At 35.5% G+C, this 25,537-nt stretch overlaps 1 long non-coding RNA gene across 5 annotated transcripts; it reads right to left on the bottom strand.

The window, feature by feature from the left end:
* Positions 1–6,610: 6,610 nt before the first annotated feature.
* LOC103659692 lies at positions 6,611–23,570 on the bottom strand. 5 transcript variants are annotated; one of them, XR_567585.2, is made up of 8 exons: positions 21,394–21,427; positions 15,591–15,677; positions 11,671–11,779; positions 10,387–10,646; positions 9,372–9,556; positions 8,865–8,991; positions 8,402–8,564; positions 6,611–7,021 (listed from the first exon to the last, which is right to left on the bottom strand). It is a non-coding gene; the product is annotated as an uncharacterized LOC103659692 (long non-coding RNA). The 5 variants fall into 5 exon arrangements; XR_567587.2 differs by lacking the exon at positions 21,394–21,427 and adding an exon at positions 16,086–16,119; XR_005837983.1 differs by lacking the exons at positions 10,387–10,646; positions 15,591–15,677; positions 21,394–21,427 and adding exons at positions 22,428–22,459; positions 22,927–23,570.
* Positions 23,571–25,537: the final 1,967 nt, after the last annotated feature.

Raw genomic sequence — 25,537 nt, 5'->3', positions numbered from 1 at the left:
CTGGGATACAGAATTGCTGTTCATAAAAATAATCAAGGTAGGCATCTGGTTAAGACATGTGTTCAATTGTTTTGTTCAGCTTATTTAGAGTTCAGCATTTTCAATGTTTGGGTAAGTAATTCTCTAGTCTTTATAAAGCAAATCCCAGTCTGGATTGTTTATCCCTCCAAAAATAACTCATTAGAATAACTTTTAATAGGGGAATATCTTCTATTTCTTAATCTGTTTAGTGAGTTGTTCTCTTGTTCATTCCTAATTAAGGTAAAAATTTAAGAGACTATTCTTGTATTTATGCCAGTTTTCTTAAATCTCATAAATCATTTATATAGTTGACTTAGTTTTTATTTTTTCCTTTTTAAATTTTAAATTTAGCTGTTGAATAAATATATATACCATTGAAACAGGGTATCAGTTGTCATTATTTTGTTAGTACATGCCTCAACCCCCATGGCTCATTTCCAAACCAGTAACTTCCAGCCAGTGAATGGTCTAAAATTCATCAAGTGCCTTCAATGCCTGTGAGGTATATCTAATACACTAAAATTCAGGGTCAGAGTTGTCTAGTAATATTACCTATGAACTTAGATAAGTCCTTAGTTTTGGGAATCATCATCTTTTCTCTTTATTTGAGATCTCTTTCTGCCTAGAATGACCATGAAATGACACTGAGCATGTCCTGGTATTTGGCCAGGGCCACCTCACCATGAATAGGTGGGCAATAATGAAGAAACAGGAATTTAGTATTAGGAAAATTGAAATCATCCAAAGAGAGGCATATGGGTAGGCATAAGGCATCAAGGCCTTGTTACCAGTGGGACAAGTATGAGCAAGCTTGGATAGGGAAATTGGAACTGTAACCAGTGGAAGAAGAGTTAGTGAGACAGACCAGAGTCTTGGAATATAGCTAGAATTATTTCCAAGAATTGTCTTTTAAAGGCAGTTTTGTACCAGAGCTCTATATTTTTCAATTCTTTTATTTTGTGTTTTTAAACATGAAATATTTCAATTACATAGAAAAATATAGAGAATAATTTAACAAATACCTATGTATCAATAAGCAACTCTAGAAAAAAATGCATATTTTTTTAGATTTTTTTTAAGTAAGGAAAAAAGTCACACACTCTCTCTCTCTCTCAAATAAACAAATCTTTAAAAAAAAGGCAAGGGAGGGACTGGGTGGCTCAGTCAGTTAAGCATCTGCCTTTAGCTCAGGTCGTGATCTCAGGATCCTAGTTATACATGACTTTTTAAAAAAAGTAATCACATTTTCAATATTTTCCAAGGAAAAAAATCCCCAAAGATATTTTCTGCTCTTCTTTTAAAAATAATTTACAGTTTTGTTTTTCTGTATTTTATTTTATATGAAATTTGAGATAGAAATATATTATTTCTAACAAACAAATCCATCATCTGATTTCCAGAGTCATCCATTCATCCCTATTTGTAGTACGACCTCTTCTATGTAGAAATTTCTAAGATAGGTGTGGGTCTACTTCCAGGTACTGTTCCAATGGGGTGTTTGGACATTTCTGTGAAGTTACTGTATGCTGAATTACTATAGCTTTACCCTAAGCCTTAATGTACGCTTGTGCACATTCCCTAAACAATTTTTTCCTTTGTTATTATTGTCCTATATATTTTTGTCTCTTATCTTTCCTATGAACTTTAGGAACAAATTGTCAGGTTCTATAAAATGGCTGCTGGTGTTTTCATTGGACTTGTATTGAACTTATAGATTAATTTGGGAAAACTCGCCATCTACATAACATTGAGCTTGTTAATCCACCCACAGACATGTATATCTCTTTATATGTTCAAGCTTCTGTGACTTTCAGGAAAGATTTATAATTTTCTCCATAAAGACTTCTCTATTTTTCCAGATTTGCTTCAAGAATACCTTATATTTTTATTGCTGTCATGAATGTTATTTTAATATAATATCTTACTTGATTATGTACATGTATAAGAATATTAATTTTGCATTCTTACCATATTTTCATCAATTTCATCAAACTATCTTATTAACTGTAGGTTTTTAAATTTTTTACTGTGTATTTTTTGTATTTTCTAGGTAAAAACCAACAGTTTTATTCTTCCAATTTTTTTTTTAAAGATTTTTTTTTTATTTTATTTGACAGAGATAGAGACAGCCAGCGAGAGAGGGAACACAAGCAGGGGGAGTGGGAGAGGAAGAAGCAGGCTCATACTGGAGGAGCCTGATGTGGGGCTCGATCCCATAACTCCTCCCATAACGCCGGGATCACGCCCTGAGCCGAAGGCAGACGCTTAACTGCTGTGCCACCCAGGCGCCCCTATTCTTCCAATTTTTATACTTCCTTGTTCCCTACTCCCACTTCTTATTTTGCTAGGACTCCCTGAACAAGGTAAAAAAGTAGAGATCATAATGAATGTGTCATTTTTTTTTTCTTGGCTGAAATGTCAATGCTTTTAAAGTTTTCCCAGTAAATACAATATTTAATCTGGCTTATGTTGTTGCCTTGAGTTCTGTGCATTTGCTTAACAGCTTAGGAAAATCACTTACTATTTCAAATTTTCTAGGAGTCTCTATCAGGAGTAAGAATGAAATTTTGTCAAACCCATTTTCAGGATCTATTGAAATGATTATCATATTTTTCTTCTTTAATCTATTAACATGGTGTTTTCGTGGATTACTTTTTTTTGTTAGCCGAATTATCATTAACATGAACAACAAAAACAATAATAAACATCTGATAAATTTGATATGTTGTTATTTTACATAGTTTTTGAAACTCTATTTAGATATTACCTATTTTTCTTATCTTTTTATAATTTTTATTCTTCCTTTTCCCCTTCCATGTTTCTCTTAATTTCTTTTCTGTCTGCACTTTTTTCCTTCCTCCCCTTCTTCCTCCTCACCTTTGTGTTATTATTGCCATATATATTACATCCATATATATTATAAATCCAATAATACCATGCTATAACAGTTGCTTTGTATAATCGTGTCATGTAAAAAAAAAAAAGTTAAGAAAAGAATTGAGAACAAATCTATAGTCTTTTGTTGTATCTTTTGCTTGAATATTTAATATTTACAGTGCTCTTCATTTCTTCCTGTGGATTTGATTTGGTGACTAATGTCATTTCTCAGTCTGAAGGATTTTTGTAAAGAATTTCTTATAAAGCAAGTCTGGTAATAATACATTCTTTTAGTCTTTGTAAAGACAAGTTTTTATTCGATTTGCATTTTAAAATAGATACATAATGATCAGGGCGCCTGGGTGGCTCAGTCGGTGGAGCCACGGACCCTTGATTTTGGCTCAGGGGTTGATCTCAGGGTTGTGGGGTCGAGCCCCTCATTGGGCAGGAGTCTGCTTGAGATTCTCTCTTCCTCTCCCTCTGCCCGTCTACCACTCTCTCCCTTTCTTTCTCTCAACTAAATAAATAAAATCTTTTCAAACAGTTAATAAATAAAATAGATATATAATTCTTGGTAGATGGACTTTGTTTTTCAGTGCTTTGCATTGCCATTCTTTTCCTGCCGGCCACCACAGTTTCTGAGGGAAGGCAGCCTTTGTTCTTAATGTTGTGCTCCTGTACATTTCGAATCACTTTCTGTTGGGGTTAACTAGAGCATGAAACCAGCCATAATACCTGGCTTGCTAAAATGTAACAACACGGAGGCTGCTGAGGGCAGGGAAAGTTTCAGAGAAGGGTGTAGGCCTTTGGAATGCTGAGGCCTGCGTGACCACTCAGCCCTTGGAATGCCTCGGGGAGTGGCCTTCCGGAAGCTTTCCTAGGCCAAACAGCTGCCTTGAGATCTAAGAGATGTAGGCATTGTCCCTTAGGCTCTGTTTAGCAGGACTCTATTGTAGAAGGCGCCCAAATTAGCTTCTTGTATCTTTCCCGTAAACAGATCCTCCCAGTTTTCAGTAAGACCGCTTGTTAACTTCCTGTGCGCGAGAAACAGTGATAAGGATTTGTGATTATCCTGAAGGACCAATAAAAGTGGGAGCAAAGAAGGGCAAAGGGTCTCTGCTTCTGAACGTTGACCCGCTTTCCTTGCTCTGCTCTTTTGCGGCGAAGTTTGCAGTAATCCTTCATCTGTCGGTACAGGAATTGCTGGCCGTTCTCCGCAACTTTCCTCTTGCTATTTTCAAAATGTCCTTCTGGTCTTTGTTTCTCAATAGCGTGACTATGTATCCTAGTGTGAATCTGTTTGTTTTTATTGAAATTGGATTTTAATTTTTTTTAACATTTATGGTTAGGTGAATTGTCTTTTTGAAAAATCATATTTGGGATGCTTTCAGCTATTATTTCTTCAGATATTTCTTTCTACATCTTTCACTCTCTCCTTTCCTTCTGTAACTCTCATTGCTTATTTGTTGTTATAATTGGTATTGTTCCCCAGGTTTATGAGGCTTTGTTTACTTTTATTCAATTTTCTTCCTCGCTGTTCTTTAGACTGAATAATTTCTATTGCTCTGTTTTCAAGTTCATTATTTCTTGCCTTCTCAAATCTGCTATTGAGCCCTTCAAGTTAATTCTGCATTTTATTTGTTGTACTTTTCAACGCCATAATTTTCATGTGATCATAATTTTTAACCATTTTTGAAATTAGCCATTCACTACAACATTGCTGCCATGCTATCTTTTCTTCAAGCATTTCTTATTATTTCAATCTATCAATAATAGCTGCTTTAAAGTCTTTCTTGATCTAGTATTTTGGGGCACTCAAAAATTTCTGTGACTATCTTTCCTTTTTCTTTCTGTGTTTGGGTCAAACTTTCTTGTTTCTTCGCATGTCTCTTGATTTTTAGTTGAATACTAGACATTTTGAAACTATATTAACAGTTCTAGATTTGGCTCTCACCTCCCCCCAACCTGGGTGGTTTGTTTTCTTATAAACTTGCCTATACTAAATCTGTGAAGCATGTGTCCCTGCAAATGGAAGGTCATTGATCTCTGCTCAAATTTTTGGTTGGTTTTATTTTTAAGTCACAGTTCCTGTGTTGGCATAAGTAAGAGATCATTCAAAGGTTGGTCAGAATTTTAAGCCAGGAAATTTAAGCCAGGAAAGCTTCAACCCTTGGCTGTTGGGTTTGTGCATGGGCTGAAGGGTATATTCAAACTTCAGTTTATTTTAAGATCTGCCTCACTGATGCTTTGCTGGGCTCTGCTGTGACTCTTCTGAGTGTTCACTTGGTCCCACCAGTCCTGTGGCCCAAGTATGTGTGGGTGGCTTGTGTCTACCCTTGTCACTTCAGCACATGCGCAGAGCCTTCAGTGGCTTCTGGATGCGTAGCTGTCGCACCTCTGGAATTCTCTCTTGAATCCTTGGTTAATCCATTGGCCCTGCCTGTTTTCTTGCTACTGAACCAACACCGACTACACTTAAATGAATTTATGTCTTCCAGCAGCAGCGGCAAAGCTGCTAGTTTTCACAGCTTACCACGCCCATGCCTTGGCTGAAGTACTGTGATGACTGAACTCAGGCTGCAAGTAGGGAGAAAGGGAATGAGCCATGGGCAAGGACGCCACATACCGGCACTGTTCTCACCTAAAGTTCACATTAATAAATGTGTTTTTTTTCGCAGGCATAAACACTTCTCACTTTGTTATATACCTTTGGTCAGATTCCAGAGCGCTAATAAAATGGTTGGCTTTGAACATTTTGTCCTTCTTTACACTGCTTTCTAGCAAGTGGCTTTGTCAACCTCCTTACTCCATCATGTAGGAAGCCAAATCTCTATTGCAACTTTTTTACGCCCTATGATTATAGGACAATCTAATTTTCCAAGCAAGTACATCCTTTGAGTTCATTCATAAGTGTTTCAAACACTTCCGCGGTCTAAACACTTCCTTTCAAAGCCCTCTTGTTGTGATTCCCTGAACCAGCAAGATGTTCTACTGTCCCCCCAACTTTTTGTGTTTCCAATGTGGATTTGACCCAGATCTGCTTTTTCTTGGCCAAGCCAGAGGTTTCTTTCAGGAAAATCAGGTTTGGTTTGTTGACTTACCAGCCTTTGGTAGACTTGAGATATTCCTCAGAAAATGATTTTATCTTCAATTTCTTTCACCATGTTAATAAACTCATAATTCCCAACTCCCAGCTCTGCCACAACTGCCCCCACATGTTTGATTTGGCCTTCCTTTTAAGATACAAATTTAGAGTGAGTAAACATGAACTTAGCTGTTGGTGACACATATTTATTGAGCTACCTATAATAGGTTCCCTTGTTCCCCTTTTTAGACTTTTATCGTGATACTAACATATGATTTACTATTATTTTTGTCTCCAGGTCTGTATTATGCTGGCTTTTCTTTTCATGAACAAATGATTTCTGTGTAAAAGTTGGGGCAGTCATAGCTTCATAAGAGAGTACCTCAGATGATTATTAACCAATGATGAGGAATGTGATTGTGAGGTTCCTGGGTGGTAATAAATACCAGTTCTTACCTCACCCCAATGCTCATTCCAATGATCTGGGGAGGGAATGGGAAGAAGCAATAGCTATCACTCTCTGATTACTTACTGTATACCAGATGCTATGGCTGATCTGCCTTAGTTTCCTTGAATTGATGTAGTTCTCACAATAAAACTAAAAAGTAGGTATTGTTAATGGTTACATTTTTTAGTTAAAAAAATTAAGTTAAACTTTATTTAAAGTTTAAGAAAGTTATGAAATCTTAATGAAGACACCAGCATGATACGGCCACTCACTGATCAGAGCAGTGCTGGCTCCATACCACCAGGAAGGCTTTCCTGCTACAGAACCAGCCTTGCGAAGGGGAATGTGAAAAAGGGGTGCATCACTGTTGCATGTAATTAAAAATGGCAGAAATTTCACATGATAACAGCTTAAATAAAGGATCCATTTTCTTTTTTTCACCCAACAATAAATCAAGAAGCAGACTGGCCCTGGAGTGCTGTCTTTACCATAATGTGTCTATGCTTTTTTTATCTTCTTGCTTTGCTTGGGAGTTTTGTCTTTGTGACCACAAGATGGATGGTGAATCTCCAGATACCATGGCAGTATTCCTAAGGGGAAGAAGAAAGAATGTGGAGGGCAAAGGTCAAAGAGATAGGCTTGTGCGTTTTAGAAGCTTTGATTCCATCTCCTGAATGCACTGACTAGTAACATTACCAGACATTAGATGCTTTCTGATGTGATACAATATGAAGTATCCATATAGAATTAATATTATTTTTTATAAAGTGTTCTTGCCAAGAAGTTGAACCCAAATCTAAGCAATAAAAAGTTACACTAATTTCCGATTTACAATAAATACAAAGAGGAAGAAATAGGTTAAATGACATAAGAAGAAGCAATCATAAATATTCAGAATAAAGGCCATTCTATGGGACAAGTTATCAGGTTTTTTCAACAATTCAAAATCATTGAGAAAAAAATTAAGATGTATTTATTTACTTGAAAGAGAGAGAGAGTGAGAGTGAGAGAGAGCGCGCACACATGGTGGAGGGGCAGAGCGACAGAGAAAATTCCAAGCAGACTCCCTGCTGAGCATGGAGCCCAGTGTAGGGCTCCATCTCATGACCCTGAGATCATGACCTGAGCTGAAATCAAGAGTTGGACGCTTAACCAACTGAGCCATCCAGGCACCATGAGAAAAAATTTTTAAAAAAAGGGTGGATTAGGTATGATTATTCTAAATTAAAAGATAATTAGGAGACATTGCAATCAAATACAATGAGTAATCTTTTCTTGGATCCTGATTCCAAATGGCATTTTTTATAGAGAACTGGGAAAATTTGAATTGGTCATAATTTTCTACGGCATTAACAGAATATTGTTGACTTTGTGGATGGGATAATGGCATCACAGTTTCCGCACAGAAAAATATTTTGAAATATGGGTATGGAAGTATTTAGGAGTGAAATGATATGGTCGGACGTGTGCTTTAAATACTATAGCACCAAGAATATCAACAATAAATAGAAAACAAAGCTAAAAGAAGATGGTAGAGGAAGGCAGGCAGCGCCAGGCCAATCCACAGAATCTACCCAAGTGCATTTCAGTATGTGGATTGAAACAGAAAAGAAAAAAAAAAAAAAAAAAAAAAGAAAAACATGAAAAAAAGAAAAAACTGTGTTAAAAATAGGAAACAGCCCTAAGAAGTGTCAGACTTTTTTTCATTCCAACTCTCTCTCTTTTTTTTTTTTTCAGGCTATTTTATGCTAATCTGCAAATTCCCTGGTATTTTACCTTTGGTGGTTATTCATGTCTTTCTCGTGTACCATTCACATGTGGCAGTTACTCACTTTTTCCTTGATTTCACCAATAGCCATTCATGTACATTTGAACATGGCCAGACTTTACTTACGTTTGGGGACGTAGCAGATGGTCATGTAGCAGAAATGCAAATAACTTAAAATAAGGTTCAAGCTTTGGCCTCTTACCCTATTTCTCAGTTCCTGCTCTCCTCTTTGTTCTCCCTGACAGTGACTAGAAAGTTACATTACTATACAGAAGAAGGTAGCTTTCTCTTCCAATTGCCAATTGTCTGGTAAATGATTTATCACCTCTTCTGAGTTTCATCCGTTCTCTTTCCCACACGAGTCTCTGTTGGAAGGAGGGTATAACAAGGTTTGCTTTCTCATTGATATAAACTATGCTAGTACACCACCTCACCACCCCCCCCAAAGCAAAACTAGCTATAGTAAATTTTGCTTTAATATTTTTTCTTTCTATTTCTAATGTATTTGTCTAATTGAAATCATACTTTATTGAGCAGAATACTGGGTGTGTGTTACCAATCCCGGAGGAGGACTGTAAACACTTCTGCCCATTGTATCTCTGTATGAGAGTCACCAAGGAAACTAGAGTATAGTCAAGCACTGGATGAAACAATGCTTTGCTTACCTAGAGAAGAGAGAAAGCAAGATCAGCCTCAGTACTGGGCATCAGTCCCGAAGGCCAATGCATTTCCCCAGGTGGTGGACTTAGGGATTAGCCTATGAGTACTCCTTCTATGTTGTAGTACAAGGGCCTAGGGAAGACAGATTTAACAATGGGGTTGCCCAGGTGCCCTATGATGCACACACCTTAAGCAGAGACACAAAGCATGCTCATTGAGTGTATAACAAGGAATGATACTCCCACGGCATGTGATAAGCCAACAGAGGTGGTATGGACCCTTTCTTCATCTCTCAGTGAGGAAGGCCAGGCCCAAGGCACATAGTTATGAGATGGAGGGTCAGTTGAAAGACTATGCAAAAGCGACAGCGTTTTCCAATACTTTATATACTATTTTAATTCTTATTTTACATTTTTCATGTCTTAAATATTATTGGCAATTTTATCATTCTTGTCTTTTGTTGATTTTCAAAAGAAAAACGTTCTTACATATCCTTTGTTATTGTCACTCACCGTGGAAGATAGATTAGCTATATTCTTCTCTGTCTTCACAATCACATCATTTAAGAACACTTTGATGCGAAGACTTTTTCGTACTTTGATTGCCAGAACAAAGCACACTCAGTAATAGTCATAGCTGTGATAATAACATTAAAGTGTAATGCTGAGCAAGCAGTTCGAGGTTTCAGTTTTTCCGTCTGTATAAAAAAAGAATTTAGAATAGGTACTCATTAATGACCCCTCCAACTCTAAATTTTTATTAACACTGTACATTTTCTTTCATTTTCCCAAAAGAGAGGGAACTCAATAGCATAAAAAGATTAACTAACATTCCAAGGACAGTAATTTACCCCTGGTGAGGATGCTTTGAGGATTGTTTAAATGACAACTAAAGATTCAGAATATTATACGGATTTAGCTGATAAAGCAGTAGTAGCGTTTGAAAGCTTCAACTCCCAATTGTGGAAGTTCTCCTGTGAGTAAAATGCTATGAAATAGTATCACGTGCTCCAAAGAAATTGTTCATGAATGGAAGTCAATTGATGTGGCAGACCTCATTGTTATCTTATTTTAAGAAATTGCCACAGCCACCTTGACCTTCAGCAGCCACCACCCAATAAATCAGCAGCCATCAACATTGAGGCCAGACCCTCCACCAGTGAAAAGATTATGACTCATTGAAAGCTCAGATGATGGTTAGCATTTTCAGCAATAAAGTATTTTTAATTAAGGTAAAAAAAAAAAAAGACACGGTAAATTTTGGTTTCTGTTTTCTTAACACCTTTGACTAAGAAGGTGAAATTTCGTAACATTTACTTTTCCAAGTTAAGCAAAATCCTGTATGGACGACAAACCCAGCTATAGGCATTATGCTTGCTCCATAAAAGTCGCACCCACCATCAAAACTTTTGTATCCACGCACAGAGTTGAAAATGGAGGGGCGCTTTTCCTTTTGGAGCAGTGATTTTAAAAAGACATCAAGCTGGACACAAAAGTAAAGGTCTATTAAGTGGTGGTAATGTCATACCTCTTCAATGCCTTTGAAAGTATAATATCTACAGACTTTGAATCAATCTGCTTGGATGGCATCGCCTGCGAGCTCTAACAAATGCACAAAAATAGAGAACAAGATTCCCATCCGCAATGTCTTCACCAGCTCTGAGATGATGATTAATGAAACATGACTGGGCTGGAGATTTGTAAAGAGAGGATGGCAGCAGGATTCCCAAGGAGCTTTTGAATTGGAATCGAAGACGATGAGTTCAAGCAGGAAGGGCAGAAGAAATGCTTTAAGGATGAACAGAATCACAGTTTCAAGAAATGCACTCTACATGTGGATTGCTGGGAAGCCATGAAGAATGGGGTCATTCTTTTTGATCAATGCTTCAGGTTGACTAAGTCTAAATTGTAAACCCATGAATAACAGTAGTCTAAGTGGATACACTAGAACTGAATGCTTTCAGACCCATAATATAGAATCTATGAATAATTTAAACAGTGCTGATCTGACGTCTTCTCTTGCACTACCTGTGGAAAAAAACTCCTTGCTTAGTCAGTTACATGATAAACTCTGAAATTCCTATGATTACAAAAATTTTCATTATTACTAAAGTCACCAATTTTTAAACAAACAATTGCAAAGTTGCCCATTACAAATCATTCCTTTACACATAGTAAAGTTTCTCATTGTTTTTCACCAGGAAATCCCTTAATTGATTGTTTTTATAATACTTGAATCAATGAAGTAACATTTTTACCATTTAATTTTGAATGTATTTCTACATTTGTCTGAATTGACTACATTTTTTTTTATCATGGAAAATATAACCAAGACTTACCATGAGCTTAATATGTACCACACACTGGAGGAAGCACTTCATTTCTTATTTAATATGAAAACTATCTTATTAAATACATTCTGTATTCAATCTCCCTTTACAACTAAAAAAACTGAGGGTTATTGAGGGTAAATAACTTTCTGAAGTTCACACTTCTGGTGAATGCTAGATCTTGCACTAAATTCCATATCTATCTCCCAGAATAACCATCCTCTAATATCTCATATAACATACTAAAGCACCCAAATCATGCTTTACCGGTCCCAGGACTCGATAACTTTTATTGGTTCTTTTCCACTTTATAAATTTGCAATACAAACAAACTTTTAAACATTGATCAATCAATATGAATTTACTGAGTTTCAACTAAATTTAGCACCTTTACTAAATTCTGTGGTTAAATCACCAATATTGACTCTACCCCCAAGTGATAATATAAACAAGTCACAGTAATCCCAATTCTCTTGCCTTACCAGTGAAGGGAAGGCAAGGATGTTGTCCACTTTGGGAACAGATATGAACATGGAAGTGTGAGGCCATTCTACTCACTCGGGAGCAACTGGCCTTAGGGAACGTGCAGCACTGTGAAGGAGAGAAAGAACCTGAATCACTTATTGCATCGTGAACCTCTGCACCGACCATCTCTGAGTCCAGCCCCACCTATAAACCTTTATAAGTTTATACATTTAATATTTTTAAGCCAGCTTGAGCGGGGTCTCCTGTTACTTGCATACGAAAAGTAGGCGTAGTAAGAGCTCAGGGTTGATAGGTACAGGATCAAATAAGAATGAATTTAAAAGCCAGAGAAAAGTGTGTTACTGGCTCTGTTGAAAATAAAGAGCCATTCTCAGCTTTAAGAGTGATGACGGCATGACGCAAGGTGTCATTCATACCACTGCCTTGGAAGTGTTATGCAACATAGATTCCTTGGTGGAGTGTGGTGCTTAATTTTGAAACCATAAAGTGAATAAAGTTTGTGTAAGAGAGAGGATGAGAGGTGAACCTAAGCTGTGATAAGAAAAATAGGGTTTTTATTCACTCATGCCAGGTTATTAGCTAGAGTCCTAGGATAAAAAAGAAGGAAATGACAAAGATGAATACCCTAGTTTGGATACTAATAACAAATAATATTTATACAGAGTCTTTCTGTGTGCCTATCGTTGTTCTAGGTGTTTTACATACGTTAACTTATTTAATTACCAAGCAGCCTTATGTGATGGTTATCATCATCAGGCTTTCAGAGAAACAGAGTAACTTGCCCTTCAAACTTTAGATTTCACACCAGTGAATCATAAAAGCAATAACTTAATAATATCATAGAAATTCAAAAAGCACTTTTCAAGACTATTATCAAGAATTCAAGTAATGTATCGAATTAACATGCCTTTAATTTACACTAGCAATATAAAGGGTGTAAATAAAAAATACCCTTCCCCCCAAAACCCCAGAATTTGGCAGGGACTTTGACCATATTGTGAGGTTACAAAAAAGTGTGTTTCAAACAGAAATGGGGTTAATGTATGATTAACTTTTGTCAGTTTATCACACTATTATTTTATTTTTTCTATCTAACTTGATAGAAATTCTGAACGTTAAGCTGTGCTCACAGGATGTAGATGCTGAAACAACCCTCGTTCTTCTCACCATTAGCAGTGAACCTATTGCTCTGCAAATGATTCTCTTTCCTTTAAAAGTGGAGGGTTTTTACTAAGTTCCTTTAAATGCATGATCACTTTAAGAAGCGGGGAAGAGTTCAGGTGTGTGGCACACTCTGCTTCTATGTGTTTTATTCTCAGGGTTCCTTGCTGCCTGCTGCACAGAAGGAAGTGCCTGTCGCCTTACGGATGGAGAAACACACCTGGAGTCATGGAAAAGCATCATTTCTTAAATCTATCAACTGGAGATCCTTTATAGTCTTCTTTTGGGACAGTGAGTGACACCATGAATCTGTCATTAATTCAAATCTGAGTTTCAACTGATTTAATCAGACTATCAAACGCAAATCTGAGTAAATTGAGGCTTTGATGCAGTGGGACGATAAAGGAAAGAAGAAAGAAAATATAAGGAACAAAGGGCCAGACTCTATCTGTCCTGTGTGCTGACCACACCACACTTGCCATTTGAATTCTAGGACCTGTTTTCCATATTTGGGTATACACAAATAATGCAGATATAAAGTAATGAACTTTATCAAATAGAATGTATACATTACATATTATGAGATATGCCCACGAGGAATGTATGATCTTAAGACAAATTTTTTATCTCGACAAAGTGGTTTCAAGATGCACATTTCAGGCTATGTTTCCTTAACCTCAAGTCATTTCAAGAACATGTACAACTATTGAGCTTAAATTTAACCAACTAACATATTTAAGCCATTACAAACTTATAAAAATCTGATAAGTTTACATCATCGGCCGATATTTAATTTAAAATTATAAGCATGCTAATGTTTAGCACAGATTAGCTTCATATTAACTTTTCCTGTTTTTGTGTTTCTGTATTTACGGACTGACACCTACTATGCGCCAGGAATAGGGCTGTGAGGAAAAGTGGCACTGAGCTCACCCTCAAGTCACTCATGGACGGTCCAGGACGGAACACAGGTGACATGGAGACAAAATGCTTTACTTCCAAAGTGATGGTGGTGGTTGTTTGTTTGTTTGTTTTAATAGATTGACCATTTCTTTTTAATAAACTATTCTATGTTTTCAAGTCCTCAAGGACAGCACTCCCATTTAGAAATTTTCGGCTTCATGTAAAAACAGCTGCATTTTCCACTTTGAGTTTCCTGTGATATTATCTTCGTGCCAAATAACATAAATGCAAATAATTTACTTGTACTGCAAAGATATACTTTATATAATTTAAACACATATTCACATCACTGAATTACCCTATTTCCTACTTTGGATTAACTTAAAATAAGTAACTACATAAAATAAAGTGAAGGAAATGTTAAAAATTGTACAAAGGGAATAGAGTCTACCAAAATTCGTTATCCTCCTTTCCTCCATTTTTCTTTTTTTCCAAAATTAAAGCGGGGGTATTCTCTTGTTACCTGGAACTATGGTGGAAAGAATTCCAATCATTCATTTTAATCAGACATTAATGGCAAGTTAATATTCATATGTGCATTTGTAGAGGACAAATAATAAGCCCTGTACTCTCTATAGCAAAACTAATACAAGAGATTATTTTTATCTGAGCGTAAAAACAAGTATGTGAAGATACATTTTCAATGATCAGGTAAATTAGATTGTGAAGAATATGTTGAAAAGTTTAAACTTCGTTTAGATCTTCAAGAGTACGTTCAGATAGGATACAAGAGAACTATTATGTCTTCTCTTAAATGCTTTTCTGGATTTTGATACTCTTCACTCTGCAGCGTCTCCAGAGTATCTTATGTAAAAAGGAGTGCTAATGAATGCGTGTGCTGAGAATGAATAAAAATACTTTCATTTCAGAGACCATGACTTAGGTCATCTTTCTTTCCCTCCCAGCCCCAGCCTCTGAAAATGCAGCTGAAAGCAATTCCATTTGTGTTCTATCCGAGGTGATGCTCTGCTCTACACGCGCTCCGGATGGCGAGGGAGCGGCCGAGGGGGTTACCGAGGCGGAATTAGACTAATCACGTTTCCGATTCCATTCCGCCTAAAGGGAAAGATGACACCTGCTTGTGCAGCTCCACAGTGTTGAAATCCTTTCTGCTTTCATGTGGTTCCTGTGCATATTCTCTGGTGGATTCAATGAGGGGAATGCATTATAGTTTTAAACTTTGATGCCCCATTAAGATGAATACGCACCTAATGAGCTGAAAAATAACCGATGCTGCTTCCGACCACCCTTCCCCCTCACTCTCCTGGGAAACTGGCTAATCAGGCTGGGAGTGTATCTTCCGTGTTCTTAAACCACTGGCTATGAAATTTGGCCAAGGACCATATTCGAACACATGTTTAGTGTATTAACAATATAAGCAATAAGCGACGCTTCGATTAATAGGGAAGAAAGAACAGTTTGTCTTTTAATAATGAATGCAGTAGTCTTAGGCAATTTTGTTAGAAACAGGATATAAACACAAAACCCAGCGGCTATTATTCATGGGCCACGTGTAGTTAGTACTGTCAGTGTTTTGTAATTCCTGTAACTACCTGCACATACACACCTCAGTAAAATATATAGAATATTTTGAAAAACAAGCAGTTTTTGTCACCTTAGTAACTCTTGAGGCTTATAAAAAAAAGGCTGTAATACAGCAATTTAAGGCTGTCTGAATTTAAAATATGTCTTTGCTGCTTAGGTGAGGTGATAGAAGAATGAAGCAATTTCAGGGGACAACACCAGGAGCTGAAGCCAATTATATTTCAGTGTTTTTCACGGATATCCCTACCTGCCAAGCCGAGTGCAGCAAGTTAGTATTCACACTGTGATCTATGAGCATGGATATGAAGCTCAATTTTCTCTCGAGGGAAATCTTCTAACAAACAGTTGACAGAGCAAAACACAGTTAGAAAGGAACAAATGAAAAATCTAATAAATATGATGCAAATATTTTTTAAACAGGCATTTTATAATGTGTAATTCAAAGCAAAAGTTCAGCTTCTGTGTAAAGAAATCATGGCAGAAAACAATACATGAACGTTATTCCTGAGCAAAGTTTGCTCCTAAAAGATCTCTTGCGTTGAGTCAAAGTCGTATTTTTCTTATTTGCTGAATCTTTGCAGTTTAACAAGAAAATAAATGTAATTATATTTAGTTAAGTATTACACTATCAATCAGAATAATACATGTATTAAAATGCATAGTAAACGGTGAAAAAATTTTGTGTCCTTAGCCATACATATAATTTTATTCTAGTTTAAGAAAATTAATTGATCTGGGGCACCTGGCTGGCTCAGTCCCTGGAGTGTGAAACTCTTGATCTCAAGGTTGTGAGTTTAAGCCTCAAGTTGGGTGTAGAGATTACTTAAAAAGTAAAAGAAAAGAAGAAAAAGAAAATTAATTGATCTTAAGAGATAAATTAGAAGATATAATTCTTTTTCTTTAAAGAGTGTTTAACTTTTACTAAAAGTCAGAACAAAACAAGTGAATTCTAATTCAAAGCGAAGAGTTTATTCTCCTTTTAGATAGACAAGAATTTGAATGTGTATGGGGTTATAAATGCACAGAAAATAATATATTATATTCATATTATCTTGGAGTCAATATTTTCTAAGACTTTTGAGTGATAACATGAGAAGCAATGTCTTAGAGTATGATTATAACAAAAATTAAATAATTACAAAACAATATATAACCGAGCCACATTTTCTATTTAGAATTAATAAATGAGTTGGAATTTGTTGGTCTCTAAACCTAAATTTTCATGATTATGTTTGGTGAATGTAAGCACATCAAATCACCAAAAATTAACATAGATATGTATTTAGCCTAAATTAAATATTTCCTGGATTTCTCAATGTAAAACAAAAAAGAATATGTTTCTTATTTTTATAACATCCTTCCTAATAACTTATTTGAAATCTATTGGACATTATTCACACTTCCTATATTTAATTATGGTCTAGCATTTCAATTTAGCCCAATGGTCTGTCATTTAATAAAGATTTTCATCATTGTATTGCTTCCTGGACAAATTTTTTACTTTCTACACACTGAGTCCTGGAATCATTATGATTAAAATGCAGAGAGAAAATTTCTTCTTATCAATAATTGCAAATATTTAACAATTTAGATACTATTTTAGTTGTCAGTAATTTCAAAATAATCAGAAAGTAATTAAAATATTTTAGTCACTTAAAGCATTTTTAAAAAAGGTATTTTCTTTAGAATTTTCCTTTCACTTATCCTTGGTTGAAACAACAATTTTCTAATAATAAGCTGGTATTATTATATCGGTAATCATTTTATCACATAGGAAATATTATATTTGAAACTTTAAGTATACACTCTAAAAAAGTCTAGAAGCATATTTAACTTTGCTTTTATGTTCAACATGCAACACATTTTGAGTATTGATGTGTATGCAATCTTTGTTTTCAAGTTCCCTTTTATGATCATATACTTTATAATTGACAGAAAACATAGAGATCAATAGACATCAGGGACACACTGACAGCAATATGAATATGTTCAAAATGACTTTTGACAAATTCATGAATGACAGATATATATGAGTTGAGAGATGATTATCAATGCTATAGAAAACAATGACCCTTTTCTAGAAAACTATGTTCAGTGTGTATAAATGTAGTTGTTTACATTTATTTTTAAATTCTAGAGACTATTTTCTCAATTATGAATATTATTGCCTTCAATTCTAAGGTGGAATAAACAATATCTTTATTACTATGTATTCCTTATTATTAACTTTCCCACCCTCACCTCTAAGAAAAATGTTAGGACATATGTCATGCTTTGAAGAATTCAGCATTGCTATTGATTCAGAAAGTCCACTTGAAAGAAGGAAGCTGCAGTCTTGGCCCAGCCATTTTATAATAAACTTGTTAAGGCCATTAAGATACGTGTGAAAGATTTTAGGAAGTGTAACCGTACACCAGGATGCCTGTGCTTGTCAAAGTAGTACTTTATTTTTCCAAGTACAATTGATTTAGGATGTTCATAAAATCCTTTTATATGCCATTATGGTATGTCATATTTCACTTATTGTTTCCATTTACTTAAATACCAGTGCAGACAAGATAGACAGAGGCCTTTCCTACACTATCTCATTGAAAAAATATTATTAGGAAAACAGCAGCTATAGTCTACAGGTAATTTACACAAACTCCAAGCATGGGAACATAGAACACTGCTGTATTTTGTACGAGCATATCGAAAACTCACTGTAGCCTGCGGTGCTTCTGTGTGGAAACAGGTATAATAAAAATATATTGGAGATGGAATGTTTGCTTGTTCTATATCAGAGGAGGGCGAACAGCAGAATAGAGACAATAGATTTTGTAAAATTATCTTTCCCCTTTGAATTTTATTTATGTTGTGTGTGTGTGTGTGTGTGTGTGTGTGTGTGCTGTAAATTACACTTAGCATATCTAAAATGCAAGTATGGAAGCCATTGCACTTTGTGCAGAATCAGATGACAACAGGGAACATGAACCATTACTACAGTAAGCTTCCTTTACTACTCTTTGTATAACAATGCAATTGTGTTTTCGATATGACGGGGGAACCCTCTACTGATTCTTAACAATCGTGTTTAATATTACAATGGCACTGATCTTCCCTGTGGTGTCATTCATTTAGGAAGAAATTATGTCCAAGAGGAATTAGAATCCTGGATTTTCTAACCCTGTCTAAAAAATGAGCTCAATTGCAGGCAGTGCCTCACACATCTAAGTTAATTTGTAATGATTCAACTAAGTGCTGACGTGAAGGAAGCCTTCAATGACTATAGTCTCTTTTTTTCCCCAATGGCTCTCTACAAATCATCTCATATACCACAGAGCAAAGCTAGAAGCTAAAAAAATGAATACACCAGTAATTTCTTTTTGACAATGACTTGACACCCGGCTGATGGGAGTAGCTAACAGTATGACCTCCAGACTGTTAGCTCTGCTAAAAGAGATTCACTTGAAACACCCATGGGGTTATGGATTCCTGCTAATAGCAGCAATAGAATGAATGGTAAAATTATGGCAGGGTAGAAATGCTTTCTCAATTAATTTCCCATCATGTTAAGGCCATTATCATTGGATGTCATCTAGCAAAATGGGGGGAAACTCTAGTACCTTTGAAAGTTTCTCTTAAAAAAAAAGTTTCTTTTAGTTAGAATGAGGTATAATAGCAGATAATAGCAAACCAGACTCTTAGAAATGTTTACCTTCAAATAAAACTTTTACAGTATTGATTAATATGCCCTGACAACCGAATTTGAGCTAAAAGTTATGCATGTGGGAAAGGACAAAAATGTGCACTTATGGATGGAGTAGATTTTAATATGAAAATTTAAAAGACTCAAATGATTAATTAAATTACTGGGCAAAGCCGCAGAAGAGCCGTACAAATTATAGGGCAACAGTGTAGTTTCTGATTGGTTTCTTATGGCTTTAGGATGGTTCCCATTTAAGCTGATGAACAAATATAAACAGAGAAGAAATATTCTTTAATCCTAGGCCATCTTCATTTGGACAAACTGTACATTAAGCAGTATTAATCAGTATAATACTTTAATTACATGACCACTTATTAATTCACCCTAAGATGTAGTGTGCACAAACAAAATTCCTCAGTATTAGGTGGGCAATGAAAGTTATGATAGAAAAAGTGAGGTTTTATTTTCCATGCATAAATATGTAAAGAGAGGGTGATTAAGAAACTAACTTAAAACTTTAGGTATACGTTAAATTTTATCAAAGTGGTCAGGTTTTTTTTTTTTTTTTCAACAAAAATGGAGTTCATGAAAATCTAAGTCACAGATTGTTACTCCGTCACCAGCATCACTTTTTGTCAGTAGTCCTTGTTTGTATAACACGAGCATTGTATTAATGTTGAGTAATAACCGAAATTGCATTTGTTGACCTGTCTTAAACGTCCAAGTAGAATAAGGTATACCTAGTTGAGAAATTGTTTAAATATCCCTATATGGGTCAAGGTTTCATTTGATGTTCAAGAAATACATATGCCTAGAAAAGACATTATTTAAAGAGAAAAACAAGTCAGAGGAAAAACTCCTAAGTGATGTTTAAAATCAGGAAAAATAGATGGTACAAAGATTCTTTGCAAATCGCTTAATTAAGCTATTGGACAGCATAGCATCCATCTAATGCAGGTCTGATTCTTTTCATTCTTCATATTGGCCTATTTCACCTATTTAATATTCTTTCATGTCCTTTAACAGATTATTATAAAATCTGATTGCATTTCCAGAAAGATAACATTTTGGTGCTAACCCCGTATTTTCCCTTCTTACTTACCCTGACATGTGTACACCCTTGTCACTCAACTCAAATACATGGTATAGATAGATATGCATGTCTTGCTGCTTTGTACATAGACATCTTGCTCAATTCTACTTGGTAATGTTATTTTAATAAGTTTCCCCTTAGCTCCTATCTTTTTGCTAATTAATTCTTTGTGCAAAAATATTTGGTACTAAAAGAGAATTTATAGATAAGCTAAACTTACCTCTTCAATATATTGATTAGAACCCTGCAACTCAAAGCAAGCAGTTACTTGGCCCATGTTACTTGAGCTTGTTAGTAACAGAATAGAAACTAAATCTTTGATGTCTACTTCAGTGCTGTTTCAGTTAAACTGTTGAAATGTCCCTGTGCGATTCAAACCAATGTAATCTATGTGAGTCCATGTCTGTAGTTAAAATCTGTTGTTTTATACTTCATTTTTTAATTAACTAAATTGTATCATTATATAATATATTTAACTCCTCTTTTTATATAATTAATAAATTATTTTAAGTTATATTCTCAATTTTTATCATGTATGTATTATATCCTTTTGATAAACGTTAAAATTTTGTCTATATGTAGTCTTATGATACAAAGTCCAAAAAGATAGATTCCTTGAAAAATGTGTATAATGAAGACTCTACCGGTATTTGCAGACTAACAATATTTAGGGCAAAATTCTCTTGCAGAGAATTAAGAAATAGGAACACATAATAGTAAGTTTCTATTGGTTATAGTTTACATTTATTTCAAAACAAGCAGTAGTTCAGAGATGGTGTAAGGAACATTGAATATCATTGAGTGGAATGGTGAAAAAACACTAATAAAAATCTAGAGACTCCAGGTGTGTGTGTGCTTCTTGTTGTATTACATAATTAAAAGAGGATCGGCGTATCAAAATTACACAGTAACTAAGACTATAAGCACAGGAATCAGATAGCAATATGTTTGAAAGATAGCTTTGTCATTTTCTAATTGTGAAACATTAACCAAACTGCTTAATCTTTCCAAGTCTTGGTTAAGTTCTCTGTAAAACTGGAACAATAATTCCTAATGTGATATATTCTATTACTGTTCTACAATTTATCATTCACTCCCTCTCCACCTTGGGGTAAAGACGCTTCCTTGACTCGCTGACTTTGGGCTTGACTATGTATTTGCTGAGAGTATACAATGTGACAAGACTTGGTGCATGGAAGCTTTACACATGGTTTATGCCATCAGGATTGCCCTCTCTGGTTTCCAAAATCCACTGCCAGAAGAACATACCTTAGGAATTAGTGGACCAAAAAGGATGGAAAAGCACTTGGAGAATACCTGAACAAAATTGGAGAGGTAGTTCAGAGAATAAAAACAAGATAAATAAGGAAATAGTGCAATGGTTTTGATTTGAGGCATACACTTGGAATACTATTTTTTGTCTCTATGTTACATTGTGTTTGATATTACTAGCGATCCCATTCCTTTCTTATTTCCTTCTTGACTTGCTTTCCTAAACTTGAGTTCTTGCACACTGAAAAAAATGTGTTTGGGATTTTTTTTTTTTTCTCTGAAGGATTTACTTGTTTTTCTTCCAGAAGGAGTCAAATTCTGTCTCTTGGCCATATTGCCAATCATCCTATAATAATCTCTCCCCCTTATTTTCCAATATTTTCTGTCTGAAACCCTTAACAATTTTATTTAATTTTTCTCTTATTCTAATTTATGGCTGAGCGTGTTCAGTGAAGCACGACTATCAAATGCAGCAAACACTTGTCATTTTCTTCCTGCTGCTTACTTTCAAGGAATAATTAATTTACTGTAGCTATGACACATAGAGACTATTTTGGTTTAGAAAATCTATTAAAATCCTTTTATGTAAAAAGTAACCTTTAGATATTGTTATGTGGCCATTGTGGTCAAATATTAACAGGAAGATGGTAACAAATTTATGTATGCATAATTGCACAAAAACTAGAATGGAAATGGTACTTTCTAACTAGTGACCCATCGCTCTGATTATTTTACTTAATTTTTGGTAAGACCTCAATGTTACATAAATGAACATTTTTCTTTCTGTCAAATTTATAACTCTGTATTTTTTATCATAAAGTTGGAAATGCCAGAAAAAAGAAAAATATTTACTAGAAAATTTGACCCCAATACTATTGTTAAAGTGTAAAATCATGATGGTAGATATTGAAACATTTGTAGTAAACACATATAATACACTTTTCTATTTTGTATATTTAATACATTAATTATTATAAATATATCTAACATATTTATCATATGTAATAAATAATGTATTTAGTTTATCTCACCCATATTTTCTTCTTGGACTTCTCCACCTTCCCTATTGGAAAAGAAAGGCAAAATGTGTGTTTAGATACTCTTGAATATCGTGATACCCTGCATAACCACTCAATAGCTATGAATTGACACAATTGATCATTCATGTTTAGGGAAAAAAGCCTATGTCAGCTTATATCGCAATCATCTAAGACAGAACCCACAAAAGAAGTTAATGTAATTAGAGTGGAGCATATTGGGTAGGCATGTGAAACAGTATAAAAACAAGCAAATCACACCTGTCTGTGAAACCACCTTATTTTTGTGGATACTGAGTGAATAATGGAGGTTCTTCATGAGAGAATAAAAAACGGTTCGTTTTAAAGTACAGAATATGTATCAGCTTTAATCCATTATAACTGAATTCAGTCTTAAATCGATTTTATTTGAAGATCAATCATATTGATACCAAGTGGCATTTTCAAACCTTTCAAATTTCTCAAAAGATTAAGATTGTAAGTGTATACGCACCTGTGGAGGGCGTCTGTCTTCTGTAACATGTTATTCAAAAGGCAGAACCGCCAAGATCAATGTTCCTTACTGTAGGAATCCACAGAGATTTTGTGAAAATTTCAAATAAAGTATGTGACATTTTGTTTTAAGTTGTTTTTTTTTTTTTTTTTTGTGCCACTCATTCACATTAGTTTCTGAAATCTTGCAGACAAGCATCATTCCTATCACTTGTCACTGTATTTGGATAAAGTAGGCATTGAAGGAAGTTTTGCAGAATAGAAACAAAACAGAATTATGCTAGGGTTCAATTCATGCTGATTCTCTCATACATACTCACAAAATTTACTAGCTCCATCATGATGAGTGGAAATAGGTTGGAAAAGATATAGAGCTAAATATGTTCTAGATAGTGCGATTTTGTTTTCCTGTCAGGCAATTTATAACTGGGGAGATTTTGAGATTAGGCTTTTGTTGTTGTTGTTGTAGCTGTTTTAGAACAATATGTTTAAATCAGATGATCTATCCCTACACTCAGAAGGGTTTTAATCAGGAAAGGATGCTGTATTTTGTCAAATGCTTTTTCTGCATCAATTGAGAGGATCATATGGTTCCTGAGTATTTTCTTGTTGATATGATCTATCACACTGATCGATTTGCGAATGTTGAACCACTGTTGTATCCCAGGGATGAATCCGACTTGGTCATGATGGATAATCCTTTTAATGTACTGTTGGATCCTATTAGCCAAGATCTTGTTGAGAATTTTGGCATCCATATTCATCAGGGATATCGGTGTGTAATTCTCCTTTTTGATGGGGTCTTTGCCTGGTTTGGGGATCAAGGTAATATTGGCCTGGCCTCATAGATTTGGTAGCTTTCCTTCTGTTTCTATTTTTTGAAATAGCTTTAGGAGAATAGGTATTATTTCTTCTTTGAATGTTTGGTAGAATACCCCAGGGAATCCATCAGGCCCTGGAGTTTTGTTTTTTGGAAGGTTGTTTATCACTGACTCAATCTCTTCATAATTAATTGGCCCGTTTAAAAAATCAATTTCTTCCTGTTTCAGTCTTGGTAGTTCATAGGTTTCCANNNATTTGTATGGAAACAGAAAAGGCCCCGAATCTCCAAGGAACTGTTGAAAAGGAAAAACAAAGCTGGGGGCATCACAATGCCGGATTTCGAGCTGTACTACAAAGCTGTGATCACAAAGACAGCATGGTACTGGCACAAAAACAGACACATAGACCAATGGAACAGAATAGAGAGCCCAGAAATGGACCCTCGGCTCTTTGGGCAACTAATATTTGATAAAGCAGGAAAAAACATCCGGTGGGAAAAAGACAGTCTCTTCAATAAATGGTGCTGGGAAAATTGGACAGCTACATGCAAAAGAATGAAACTTGACCAATCTCTCACACCATACACAAAAATAAACTCCAAATGGATGAAAGACCTTGATGTGAGACAGGAATCCATCAAAATTCTAGAGGAGAACATAGGCAGCAACCTCTACGACATCGGCCAAAGCAACCTTTTTCATGACACATCCCCAAAGGCAAGAGAAACAAAAGATAAAATGAATTTATGGGACTTCATCAAGATTAAAAGTTTCTGCACAGCCAAGGAAACAGTAAAAAAATTAAGAGGCAGCCCACGGAATGGGAGAATATATTTGCAAATGACACTACAGATAAAAGACTGGTATCCAAGATCTACAAAGAACTTCTCAAACTCAATACACGAGAAACAAATAAACAAATCAAAAAATGGGCAGAAGATATGAACAGACACTTTTCCAATGAAGACATATAAATGGCTAACAGACACATGAAAAAATGTTCAAAATCATTACCCCTCAGGGAAATTCAAATCAAAACCACACTGAGATACCACCTTACGCCAGTTAGAATGGCAAAATTTGACAAGGCAAGAAACAACAATTGTTGGAGAGGATGTGGAGAAAGGGATCCCTCCTACATTGTTGGTGGGAATGCAAGTTGGTACAGCCACTCTGGAAAACAGTGTGGAGGTCCCTTAAAAAGTTAAAAATTGAGCTACCCTATGACCCAGCCATTGCACTACTGGGTATTTACCCCAAAGATACAGACGTAGTGAAGAGAAGGGCCATATGCACCCCAACGTTCATAGCAGCATTGTCCACAGTAGCTAAATCGTGAAAGGAGCTGAGATGCCCTTCAACAGATGACTGGATTAAGAAGATGTGGTCCATATCTACAATGGAATATTACTCAGCTATCAGAAAGAACGAGTTCTCAACATTTGCTGCAACATGGACGGCACTGGAGGAGATAATGCTAAGTGAAATAAGTCAAGCAGAGAAAGACAATTATCATATGGTTTCTCTCATCTATGGAACATAAGAACTAGGATGATCGGTAGGGGAAGAAACAGATAAAGAAAGGGGGGGTAATCAGAAGGGGGAATGAAACATGAGAGACTATGGACTATGAGAAACAAACTGAGGACGGGAATGGGATAGACCGGTGATGGGTAGTAAGGAGGGCATGTATTGCATGGTGCACTGGGTGTTATACGCAACTAATGAATCATGGAACTTTACATCAAAACCCACGGATGTACTGTATGGTGACTAACATAATATAATAAA

The sequence above is a fragment of the Ursus maritimus genome, unplaced genomic scaffold (assembly GCF_017311325.1).
Source record: "Ursus maritimus isolate PB19 unplaced genomic scaffold, ASM1731132v1 scaffold_1, whole genome shotgun sequence".
In the NCBI taxonomy this organism is placed as follows: domain Eukaryota; kingdom Metazoa; phylum Chordata; class Mammalia; order Carnivora; family Ursidae; genus Ursus; species Ursus maritimus.
Note: the sequence above shows the minus strand (reverse complement) of the source record. Positions and strands in the feature narration are given on the sequence as shown.